Here is a 13,961-nt window from a genome sequence, read left to right as displayed (position 1 = left end):
GTGGACGTCTGATGCTGATTGAGCAAAGCAAGTTCAGAAGGTTAACAGAAACAAAAGCCAAAGGCTAGCTAGCTGCCGTATTACCGTCACGCGGAGGCCTGACGCAGTACTGCAAGTACTATGATACTCATTCATCCAACAAACGCAAGTTTGATCTACATCAACTCGATATGATCGCACCCGTGATTGACTGGCCGTCCGCGCGGCTTACCGCATCTGTGATTGATTCGCCCGACCGCGCCGGCTTACAACGCTGTGGCTGTCTCTCGCGACCGCGCCGGCTTACAACGCCGTGGCCGTCTCTTGCGACCACGCCGGCTTACGACAAGGAGGACGACTCGCCTGTCCGCACCGGCTTAAAAATGCTGCGGCTGATTCACCTGCCTACTCCCGCGGCCGACTCACCTGTGAGTGATTTCAACTTAACCTAGTGATCATCAACTTCATGGCGGATTATTTCTGGCCTGACACATCAGGTGATATCTATTTTAAATATATTTTATTGGCACATGTTTTTGTTACAAAACAAGTTTATCTTTGACTTGGTCTGCAATATTGTTTATGCAGGGCAATTATTTATGACAAAAAGTGATATTATACCGCGGAGATGGAGGCACGCCAACATCTTTTTGCACAAGTGGTCGCCGTTACTCAACGGACTCCCGCGCCGGCTTACAACGCCGTGGCCATCTCTCGCCACCACGCCGGCTTACAACAAGGAGGACAATTTGCCCATCTGCACCGGCTTAGAACGCCACGGCCGGTTCATCTGTCTATGCCGCCTCTGATGTTACGGTCGTCTTTACCGTCCGTCTCTCGCGGCCTGATCTACATCAACACACCGGGCCGCACCTGTCGGCATGAGCTGTTTATTGAGTATGAGCAAGTCACTGCTTGGGAAGCCGGTTTTCTTCCAACAAATTGGAGGCAAATTATCATGTATTATCAGCCGCCGTCTGCACTGGATGGCTCAATGGGCAGGCGCACAAATCGCCGCCACTACAGTTTGGTTAAGCTTCAAAACAACCAGTTGGAAGGAACCATTGGCCGAGTTGCTGACGCGGCTCATACGGGATCATTTATAACCCGCCGCAGTCACCTCAACCTTCTGTGGATTCACATCGCGTTATCAACGCTAATGATATACACCTTCTGCTATGGTCAAATATGGAGAATCTCAAGCCAACTCTTCGAGTCATCTTGAGACTCGAGGGCTACAATGATATGGCTCGGCAAAAATAGCCGGTTTCAATGAATTCAAGAACTCCGGGTCATTGAAGGGAAGATAACCCGGCCCCGGAGGCTACTCTTTATTGACGAATATTTAAAGGCCGTCAGAAAAATTTCCGGCTCAAAATGAAGATTCTGGTTTAAAATATAGCTCAAGAGACATCTCTCTCCCGCAAAGCTTTGAAGCTATCAAATCCGGTTCAAAATCCGGCTCAAGGTAAATTTGTCTCTCACAAAGTTTTGAAGCTTTTAAATCCGGTTTAAAGTTCCGGTTCAAAAAGATTTAAATCTCTCGCAAGTTCGAGTTCTCAGAAAAATTAAAGGTTGCCAAAAGAACTTGCTGCCATGATGCGCGGTTCAAACTTGGATATCCTACCTTACGGCTTATCTTATTATGATCACTTGGGGGCTTCCTGCTCATCGAGCATAGCTATCAATACCCTCTTGATCGGCGCAATCCAAAATTTATATGGTCACTTGGGGGCTTCCTGTTCAAACATAGGTCGTATTCGAACCAAAGAGAACATAGCTGTCGATACCCTTTTGATTGGCAAACTGCCGAACCTACTTGGGGGCTTCTTGATCGTATCCGAATCATAGCTCAACCCCTTTGGGAATCGACGTGGATCGTATTCGAATCAGCGTCGTTAAACAACTCTCAAAGTCATTTGGGGGCTTCCTGTTCAAACATAGGTCGTATTCGAACCAAAGAGAACATAGCTGTCGATACCCTCTTGATCGGCATCGCCAAAGCCACTGGGGGCTATATGATCGTATTCGAATCTTAGCTGAACCCTTTTGGAACGGTTTACTGATCGTATCCGAATCAGAAGCCTCAAAAAGTTTTATTCTGTCTCTGGTAAAGTTTATTGCAGCCACAATTACTTAACTTGAGACCTTTTGGGGATTATATCTCAAATATATATAAGTGTTTTATGCTTAACCCGGCTTGACTTTTGACTATAAGTCGCCAGTTTATGACAATCATCATCTATGTGGAAGCATTGGCTTCTAAGGATTGGGTTATCACCCTTACTGTACAGGTTATGTAAGCCGGCAGTACAAATTCAATATCACAGTAGTTATATGTGAGATATTATGACCCGCCCTGGTTTTGACGCTAAGTTGCCATGGCATATGTTGTTTAAACTCTCTGCAGGATTTGCAGAAATATGACATGTAAACGATTAAGTTCAAGCTCATTACCAAAGTTGATGCTTCAAAATGATTATCCGTTCTGGATTTTTCTCAAAAGGCTATAAGCCGTCGGGTCATGAAAATTCCGGTTTACAATGAAGGCGTATTGAATTGCCATCGGCCAAGAGCCGCCGGGTATTTAAACTCCGGATTTACTTGTCAACAGATAAGGTATTTGAATTCTTTAAATAGCCAACATGGCTGGATTTTCAATGATGATATTGAATGATTGAGGTTTTCATACCGGATTATATTATTCAAATTTTGAATAGCCAACATGGCTGGATTTCTATTATGATTATCAATAACCAGTATTATGATTGAGGTTTTCAAAGTCGCTTTAGCGCCACAGCTATTATCTTTATCAATGGGCATGATTTATTTTACAATGGAGGAAATAGTCCCGAGTCGCTGCAGGCTTACGACCCGGCACTTGGGGGCTACATTATTCAAGTTGAGGTTACATCAAATATGCAAGTCTCATGTCGCTGCAAGCATGCACCATGACACTTGGGGGCTAATGCAAAGTCATTTTTATTGGCCTTATTGAAGACCCGACTCATCCCATTGTAATGAGCCGGCCCTTGGGGGCTACCAATTGCTCCTGTTAAAATTCAAGATACACAAGCCTTATTCCATTATATATTGAAGGATCCACTGCTCAGTTGGTAAAGCATAAAGCTCTTAACCTTATGGACGTGGGTTCAAGCCCCAGGATGGGGGTTACATCATATGATATTATTTTCAATGAAAAGTCCCGGCTTAGTATTATCTTACTAAACCGGCCCTTGGGGGCTACATGTTACTGCTCAAATTTACATCATCATATTTACAAAGTCCCTGCTCATTATTACATAATGACCCGACACTTGGGGGCTAATGCATATTGCTCTTTGCTTAAGACAATTCTAGGATGACCCGGCTACACTACTATGACTATAGCCGACTCATGGGGGCTACACAAATGGATTTCATTTAAAGCCATGGTGATAAGTCCCGGCTTATTCATGCTGATTAAACCGGCCCTTGGGGACTACAGGTATTATGGATATAAGGGAGAAATATCTTCAAATTTTCAGTTTGAGTAAATCAGATTGACCCGGTGTCTGCAAAAATCATAAACCGGCGTCGGCGACAATTATGACTCGGCATCATCTATTTATAACCCGGCAATTTTGGTAATCATAAACCGGCAAGTTTTATATCTCAAGTCGGCTGAATATAAGTTGAATATTTGAAGACCAATATTTTTATCAAGTCAGAGCATTGAAGGCCGACTCAAATGGATGCTTTATTTACAATATTTCTTCTACAAGCAAATTGACTACGAAGTTGGTCCATTGACCCGGATTTTCTAGAAGGAGGAGATGACAAGGACTTAAGGATGATCAAGTGCCGGCTTACAAGAATATTTAACCCGGAGTGCAACCTGTCAATTTGTTCTTGTGTTTATATTGCAGATCAGTTTAACATGGATAAATCCAAATTAAACTTGGGGGCTAATGTCGGGGATATACCCCGCGGTATGACCCGGCCAGATGTATAACCCGGCCGGACTTGGCGACTCACTAATGACCCGCCCTGACTGGACGACTCACTAAGTGACCCGCCCGAGCCTGGCGACTTATGGGTGACCTGGCAAGCGGATCAAAGGAGCGACAAGACCCGGGGGCCCAAGAGGCTCAAGGCCCAGAAGGCCAGCTACGTTATGGTAGGCCGGCTTAAGAGGAAAGGCGTGAGGAATATCTCCTTTACGAGGAAGCAAGACCCGGACTTGTAATCAACTTGTAAGAGAAGATAGACTAATTCTAGTCCTACTAGGACTCCACATGTAACCCGCCCCTCTAACTTATATAAGGAGGGGCAGGGCTCCCCAAAGGGGGAAGGGCGACAGAAAATAATCTCTAGGGCTAGACACAAAGCACCGGCTTACCGATGACTTCCTCATAATCATAATGAGACCTAGCCACAAACAGCATGTAGGGTTATTACCGGATGATGTTTCCCGGGGCCCGAAGCTGTCTAAATCCTCGTCTTGTGTGTTGCGTCTCTCGATTCCGCTCAACCCCTTCAAGCTACCACATAGATGCGTTGGCCTCGCGACTAAGTCCTTACACTAGGACATCTGCCGTGACAATTCCACGACAAGATCCCTTCAAGAACTCAACACCACCGTGCGTGAGCCCCACGGTGGGCGCCAACTGTCGTGGAATTGTCACAGCAGATGTCCTAAGGTGAGGACTTAGTCGTGAGGCCAACGCATCTATGTGGTAGCTTGAGAGGGGTTGAGCGGAATCGAGAGACGCAACACAAGACAGGGATTTAGACAGCTTCGGGCCCCGAGAAACATCATCCGATAACAACCCTACATGTTGTTTGAGGCTAGGTCTCATTATCATCATGAGGGAGTCGCCGTAAACCGACTCTCCTCTTTGTGTCTAGCCCTAAGATTGTTTCTCTTGCTTGTAGCTTGTCGCTCTTTGGGGAGCCCTACCCCTCCTTATATATGTTGAAGAGGCGGGTTACATGTAGAGTCCAACTCGGACTTAAGACTTAACTATTCTAACTTATCTTCATGGGCTTCTTAACATCTTGGGCTTCATAACCCCTGACAACCCAGTTATCACTGTTTGCCGGTTTAACATTGTCTGCCGGTTTAACATTGTCTGCCGGTTTAACATTGTCCGCCGGTTTAACATGGTCCGCCGGTTTAACATGGTCTGACTTAACTCCTGCCGGTTTACCACCTGCCGGTTTACCGTCTGTCATAGCCATCTGTCTTAACTGTTCGCCGGTTTACCAAGTCCCAGCCGGTTTACAACTCCGGCTGGGTCATACCGCGGGGTATATCCCCGACAGACACTCTGTTTGTCTATGTATTCACACATGTACCAAGTTCCCGGTTAATACAATTCTAGCATGAATAATAAACATTTATCATGATATAAGGAAATATAAATAACAACTTTATTATTGCCTCTAGGGCATATTTCCTTCAGTGGCGGTCTGGTCTGTTCGGGCGACCTCGCATGTTCGAGCGGCGGCGGCGCCCCATCTGCCTTTGGATCGGCGGCGGTGGTGTGGAGGGTCTTGTGGTCGCATCGGCGGCACCTCCTGTTAGATCTGTTCTGACCAGTGCAGCCGGCGGTGGTGGTCATCTCTTCCGTCAGAGGTGGCCGGCCTGCGGCTGGGTGGTCGGATCTCGAGATTCGTCATCTAGTCCCGGCTAGGAGTCGGGGAGACTTAGTTGTCGGTGAAAACCGAGCCGTTGGCGAGCGATGTCGGTGTTTTGCGTCGTTACCTTGATGAAGGCATCGTCGTGTAACTGTTGTCGACCCACTCGTGTTGCTTCGGGGGAAACCCTAGGATCTGGTCTTCTAGATCGGACGATGACGGTACTACGGTGTCGTTTCTTTCTTGGAAGCATCGTTTATGGAGCACCGCTAAGACAGAGGCAAGAGGAGGAGTGGTTTCGTCTTGCATGTCGGTGGAGCTGTCAAGTCATGCCTAGCTGACAGGTGCCATGCTGAGTCATGCATGGTTGGCAGGTGCTACGCACGACGGATCTTCCAGAGTCTTCACATCTGGACGGACGAGCGTAGGGCGGTGGCGCCGTGGTGGCGTCGACGGATGTCTGGATTGGCAAGGATGATGTGGATCTCTCTCCTGAAGATGGGTCAGTGGTCGGATGATGATGGCGGCTTCTAAAACGTATGCATGTGGTGTGCGCTTTAGGTAGGCTACACCGACTGTTTCTCCCGATACGTTATGTGGATGGATCAGCGACGACACCGGTTTTAGATATGGGAGTGAGAGCACTCCACATTATCAAGTTTGTAGGTGTGAGTGGGTGGCTTTGGGTGAATTGATGTATATTCTTATCAAACCTTTGTGAAATAATTAATAAAGATAGCTGCATGCATCGATTGATACAGAGGCCGGGGGTTTAACCTCCTTTTCTAAAAAAAAATCCTCTGTCGCCGTCCTCTCTTTGCTTCTCTAGTTGTAGTAATTTTGCTTGTACTCCTACTCCTAAATTTGATCCAGCAGCTAGAGTACTTTTTCTATCGATCTAGTAGCTTCTGCTCCTAAATTTGCACTGCGCCTGGTACTTCCTGCAATTTTACGTGTAGTTCCTGGAGTTTGTGTAGGAGTAAATTGTTCAGTATCTGCTCTTGTTTTCTTGCAGTGTCTCGTTGCTTGCTTGCAACCAACTAGCAGTGTTTGTGTTGGAGCAATTTTGTGTAATTCCTGGAGTAGCTTCTTGATCCAGTAGCTTGCTTGCTTGTAGTGATTGGAGTAGTGTTTGCATCTATAGGTTTCTTGCAAGTTGTTTTCTTGCAGTAGTAGTGCTAGTTTTCTTCCAATACACCAGTAGTGTCCTTGTTTTCTTGGAGCAGTGCTTGCAAGCAGTAGCGTTTGGAGTATTGCTTCCAATACAACAGTGCTTCCTGCTATTTTATCAATTGTTATCATTGTGTTGGGTACTCAGAGCATCTTTAAGGTGGACCCGCAAACCACTCGCATCCCTCCGGGCTGAGGAAGCCATCCAAAGCGGTCATGTATTAATTCGCGGGGCGGTCCGGACGTGTTTTCTTTCGCAAATTCGAGACAAAGTCAGGGGAGGTTTGCGGGAGTTCGGACACCCGATATGTAGGACTCCGGCGCCCCCCGCCCTCCCAATCCCCCCTCTCGGTCGCATTTTCTTCCACTCCGCCCCTTCTCCTCCTTACTTTGCATCTACACCCCTCCACCTCCGCCGCCACTGTCGTACATCGCAAGCCACCACAAAGGCATTGTCGGACGTCTGCAGCCAGCAACGATGTACCCGCTCAACTGAGTTGTTCATCCTGGAGCCGTTTGTACCCAAGTACACTCCGGTCCCTATCGACGACCTCCATGGCGGACACCACCCTGGAGAAAATAAGTTTTACTTGCTCTTGCTCAACTTATTGATTGATTCATTCACTCGATATTGGTCTACAAATTATATGTAGCCCGCACGCGCTGCTGATGCGTCTCCAACGTATCTATAATTTTTTATTGTTCCATGCTATTATATTATCTGTTTTGGATGTTTAATGGGCTCTAATATGCTTTTTTATATTGTTTTTGGGACTAACCTATTAACCGGAGGCCCAGTGCCAGTTTCTGTTTTTTCCTATTTCAGTGTTTCATAGAAAAGGAATATCAAACAGAACGAAACCTTCGCGAGGATCTTTCTTGAAACAAACGCAAACCAGGAGACTTGGAGTGGAAGTCTGGAACTCCGTGAAGCTTCCACGAGATAGGAGGGCGCGCCCAGGGGTAGGCGCGCCCCCACCCTCGTTGGCCCCACGTATCTCCACCGACGTACTTCTTTCGCCTATATACTCTTGTACCCTAAAAACATCAAGGGGAGCCACGAAACCACTTTTCCACCGCCGCAACCTTCTGTACCCGTGAGATCCCATCTGGGGCCTTTTCCGGCGATCTGCCGGAGGGAGATTCTATCACGGGGGGCTTTGCTACCTCTTGAGCACTGCGTTGGTTTTCCTTGAAGAGGAAAGGGTGATGCAGTAAAGCAGCGTAAGTATTTCCCTCAGTTTTTGAGAACCAAGGTATCAATCCAGTAGGAGGCCACGCACGAGTCCCTCGCACCTACACAAACAAATAAAATCCTCGCAACGAACGCAATAAAGGAGTTGTCAATCCCTTCACGGTCACTTACGAAAGTGAGATCTGATAGATATGATAAGATAATATTTTTGGTATTTTTATGATAAAGATGCAAAGTAAAGAAAGCAAAATAAACAGTGCCAGAAATAGCTTGTTGATAGGAGATTAATATGATGGAAAATAGACCCGGGGGCCATAGGTTTCACTAGTGGCTTCTCTCGAGAGCATAAGTATTATGGTGGGTAAACAAATTACTGTTGAGCAATTAACAGAATTGAGCTTAGTTATGAGAATATCTAGGTATGATCATGTATATAGGCATCACGTCCGAGACAAGTAGACCGACTCCTGCCTGCATCTACTACTATTACTCCACACATCGACCGCTATCCAGCATGCATCTAGAGTATTAAGTTCAAAAGAACAGAGTAACGTTTTAAGTAAGATGACATGATGTAGAGGGATAAACTCATGCAATATGATATAAACCCCATCTTGTTATCCTCGATGGCAACAATACAATACGTGCCTTGCTGCCCCTACTGTCACTGGGAAAGGACACCGCAAGATTGAACCCAAAGCTAAGCACTTCTCCCATTGCAAGAAAGATCAATCTAGTAGGCCAAACCAAACTGATAATTCGAAGAGACTTGCAAAGATAACCAATCATACATAAAAGAATTCAGAGAAGATTCAAATATTGTTCATAGATAAACTTGATCATAAACCCACAATTCATCGGTCTCAACAAACACACCGCAAAAGAAGATTACATCGAATAGATCTCCATGAGAATCATGGAGAACTTTGTATTGAGATCCAAAAAGAGAGAAGAAGCCATCTAGCTAATAACTATGGACCCGATGAGGTAAACTACTCACATATCATCGGAGAGGCTATGGTGTTGATGTAGAAGCCCTCCGTGATCGATGCCCCCTCCGGCTGAGCTCCGGAAAATGCCCCAAGATGGGATCTCATGGGTACAGAAGGTTGCGGCGGTGGAATTAGGTTTTTGGCTCCGTATCTAGTAGTTTGGGGGTACGTAGGTATATAGAGGAGGAAGAAGTACGTTGGTGGAGCAACGTGGGCCCCACGAGAGTGGAGGGTGCGCCTGGGGGGTAGGCGCGCCCCCTACCTCGTGCCTTCCTGGTTGATGTCTTGATGTAGGGTCCAAGTCCTCTGGATCACGTTTGTTCCGAAAATCACGTTCCCGAAGGTTTCATTCCCTTTGGACTCCATTTGATATTCTTTTTCTGCAAAACTCTGAGATAGGCAAAAAAACAGCAATTCTGGGCTAGGCCTCCGGTTAATAGGTTAGTCCAAAAAATAATATAAAAGTGTATAACAAAGCCCATTAAGCATCCAAAACAGAATATAATATAGCATGAAGCAATCAAAAATTATAGATACGTTGGAGACGTATCAAGCATCCCCAAACTTAATTCCTGCTCGTCCTCGAGTAGGTAAATGATAAAAACAGAATTTTTGATGCGGAATGCTACTTGGTATAATTTTTTTAATGTAACCCTCTTAATTGTGGTATGAATATTCAGATCCGAAAGATTCAAGATAAAAGTTTAATATTGACATAAAAGCAATAATACTTCAAGCATACTAACTAAGCAATTATGTCTTCTCAAAATAACATGGCCAAAGAAAGTTCATCCCTACAAAATCATATAGTTTAGTCATGCTTCATTTTCGTCACACAAGAATGTTCTCATCATGCACAACCCCGATGACAAGCCAAGCAATTGTTTCATACTTTAGTAATCTCAAACGTTTTCAACCTTCACGCAATACATGAGCGTGAGCCATGGATAGAGCACTATGGGTGGAATAGAATATAATGATGGGGGCTATGTGGAGAAGACAAAAAAGGAGAAAGTCTCACATCAACATGGCTAATCAACGGGCTATGGAGATGCCCATTGATTGATGTTAATGTAAGGAGTAGGGATAAATCTATAAATAGTAAGGAGAACCCCCCCCCCCCTCTTTTCTTGTATCTTCGTTGTGCAAAATCATGAGTACATATCTGACAGAAGCAATAGTCCACATCCGCATCTTCTGAGATAATGATGCGTATCTATCCACTGCTCCAAGTCGAGGATCATCGTTTTCATACATTATATGATGCGTATCTATCTACTACTCCAAGCCAAGGATCAATGTTCTGATAAAACCAGAGACATTATATGATGCGTATCTATCTACTACTCCAAGCCAAGGATCATTGTTCTAATAAACCAGAGACATTAAATGATGCATATCTATCTACTCCAAGCCATGGATCATTGTTCTGATAAACCATAGACATTAAATGATGTGTATCTATCTACTACTCCAATCCAAAGATCATTGTTTTGCTCAATCCAAAGAACATTTTTCCTTCTTACTACATCAATACATGTATTACATACACATCATCTACTGTCTCTGATTGAGCAAAAGGGAACAATGTATGTTGGTGTGCGGTTTGACCGATAAAGATCTTCATAGAATATGTAGGAGCCAATATGAGCATCCAGGTTCCGCTATTGGTTATTGAACGGTGATGTGTCTCTGTCATGTCTACATAGTTCTCGAACCTGTAGGGTCTGCACGCTTAACGTTCGATGATGATTTATATTATAAGTTATGTGTTTTGATGTATCGAAGGTAGTTCGGAGTCCGGGATGTGATCACGGACATGACAAGGAGTTTCAAAATGGTCGAGACATAAAGACCGATAAATTGGAAGGCTATGTTTGGACATCGAAATGGTTCCGGGTGAGTTCGGGCATTTACCAGAGTACCGGGGGGTTACCGGAACCCCCCGGGGAGTCAATGGGCCTTATTGGGCCTTAGTGGGAGAGAGGAGGAGGAGGCCAGGTGGAGGGCGCCCTCCCCAAGCCCAATCCAAATTGGGTGGGGGCCGGCCCCCCTTTCCTTCCCTCTCTCTCCCTCTTCCTTCTTCTCCTACTCCAACTAGGGAAGGGGGGGAAACCTACTCCTACTGGGAGTAGGACTCCCCCTTGGGCGCGCCATAGAGAGGGTCGGCCCTCCCCTCCTCCCCTCCTTTATATACGAGGGAGGGGGCACCCCATAGACACAATTTGATTGTTTAGCCGTGTGCGGTGCCCCCCTCCACAGAATTCCGCCTCGGTGATATCGTTGTAGTGCTTAGGCGAAGCCCTGCGTCGGTAACTTCATCATCACCATCATCACGCCGTCGTGCTGATGAAACTCTCCCTCGGCCTCAACTGGATCAAGAGTACGAGGGACGTCACTAAGCTGAACATGTGCAGATCGCGGAGGTGCCGTGCGTTTGGTACTTGATTGGTTGGATCGCGAAGACGTTCGACTACATCAACCGCGTTTCATAACTCTTCCGCTTTTGGTCTATGAGGGTACGTAGACATACTCTCCCCCTCTCGTTGCTATGCATCTCCTAGATAGATCTTGCATGATCGTAGGATTTTTTTGAAATACTACGTTCCCCAACAGCCGCGCCCACAACCCACGCCGCCTCTAATGCCACCGCGCCACAGCCGTCACCGTCACCAACACTGCCACCACAACCGTCATTAGGATGTCGGACGGCCGCCACACCGCCGTAGTCCAAATCTGGGTCGTCATGAACCAGATCGGCGCCGCAGCAGTCCAGATCGGGGTCACGCCCTCGAGCTAGGGCGCCCCGCATCACCCTATGACCTGCGAGAGGGAGGAGTGCCTCCGCCATCACCGTCGCACGCATAGGCTATGCCCAGCGCCGACCACCGGAGGGGAGGGAAGGAAGGAGTGGTGACCCGACAGCTAGGGTTGGAGCCCCTGGGTCGCCCGCGCGGGGGGTGGGGGGCGAATGGGAGGGGAGGGGAGGCGACAGAGAGATCTCACGCCCCTGTTCCAGGCGACAGAGCACATAGCACTACTACATCTAATGAAGCCAAATTACCAGGCGCACGGAGCCATGGCACCGTGGCGTGTTGGGGTAGGGGCCGTGCTACCACGGTGGGTGCACCGTGAGGGAGACGAGGCCGTCTTCACTCTTCACGCTTCTCAGGCGCTCCGCTGCTCCGGCGCCGTTCCACATCCAATGCCGCTCTGTCACCCAGATCGAGCTCATGCAGATCCAGCGCTTGCGCACCCTATCAACAAAGAAGTTAATGAAGTGTAGTTCTTAAGACATGGGCAGTAAAAACAATTAAAACTAGTGCCACACTATCACCAAAGTTGATGACGGTTGGGTGAGTACCTAAAAAACCAGGCCAAGCTTTGTTAAGGCCTACCCAAAACCTAGCCGGGACCCCAAGGTATGATCAAGTCTTCTAAAAACCACAGAACTGGCTCTTTGTGATGCACACTGATCTACCACAGAAAGAATTTTTACTGCTGGTAGTCACTCTCTGGGTTGTTTGGCGAGCAAGGAGGAAGGCCATTTACGAGGATATCTTCCAGAGTCCGATATCAACAAGCCAGTTCATCCAATCTTATCTAGCAGATCTTTATGCCCTTAACAAGCCAAGCAACAACACAGTAGGACAACCAATGGCCCGACCTACACATTGGATTCGGCCGCCTGACATGTTTCTTAATATCAATGTTGATGCCTCCATCACACGTAACAGGGGCCGAGGAGTTGCAGCAGCTATCTGCCGCAATCAAGGAGTCTTCCAAGGGGCATCGGCCATTGTTTTCAAGGGTATAGCTGACCCTCCGACACTTGAAGCCTTGGCGATCCGGGAGGCACTAGCACTCATTGAAGACCTCAATCTTCAAAGCATTCATGTTGTTTCTGACTGCAAGGTTGTGGTGGATGATATCAAGCAGCGGCACTTGACTAGTTATGGAGCAATATTACATGAAATTATAGATCATAGTCGCTCTTTCTTGAGATGTAATTTTGTTCACGAGTATAGGAGTTCGAATTTCGAGGCTCACAATTTAGCGAAGCATCTTTTAAGTTTGGGGGTGTGCCGCCATGTTTGGTTAGGACACTCTGAGGCGTGTTTGGTTGCCTGCATAGGCCTCGACCAGGCCCGCGCGGAAAGTATCCAGCCTGTTTGGTAGCCCGCATACACTATTGGGCGTGCATCGCATGCTTCTTAAAGCACTTCTGGGCCTGGCTCCCTAGAAACGCTCAAATCGGCAGTTTCTCTCGAGTCAGGCCGAGCGGCAGCGCAGCGAGCGGGCCCCTGCACGAGAAGAAACGGGAGGGATGTGAGGTGTTTACGTGGTGTCTTCTTCAACCTCCAGTAAGCTCCTCCCTGATCTCCTCTCTTCCATGCCCCTCTAATCTACACAACGATGCTTCGATTCGTAGTAAGCTCTACACGAAAAAGATGCACCTCGATGCTACAGTTTTGTTCAGGCGATCAGTTCGTAGTTTCGTCGGTCGTAAGTTCTCAATCGCGTCTTCCCGTTTGGAGCTATTCTGGACGAATTTTGTCAGATTCGTCGCGCACGATCGATCATTTGAAATTTTCTTTGACCAGCAGCCTAAGCTCGCAGTTCCTCACAACATCCGTGTTGTAAATTTTTGGTTTCAATGATCGTAGCTTCATCTCTCTTTGAGCAGCAGTCTACTACACTGACGTCGCCATTTCGAGCTCCTTTGTCCTCTGCTCAGAGCCCTCCTATCCGTTCCTCTCGACGCATATCTATTAAAATAGTAAGGAGAAATCCCTCCCCCTCCCCCCCCGACGCGGAGTATCTACACCCGAGCTCAAATGAGCTCGGGTGAACAGTAAAATCAAAATACATTTTAAAACTGTTCAAAAAATTCTGAATTTTTTTTGTGATAAACTTTGACAAAATTTCTAACTGCTTGCAAAATTTCATCTTCAGATCACATTCGTGGAAGGCATGACAAAAAAACAAAATCGATGCTCTGA

Source organism: Triticum urartu, chromosome 2A (genome assembly GCF_056163025.1).
Source record: "Triticum urartu cultivar PI428250 chromosome 2A, HENAU_Tu73, whole genome shotgun sequence".
Taxonomy (NCBI): domain Eukaryota; kingdom Viridiplantae; phylum Streptophyta; class Magnoliopsida; order Poales; family Poaceae; genus Triticum; species Triticum urartu.
This window is presented reverse-complemented; position numbering follows the sequence as displayed.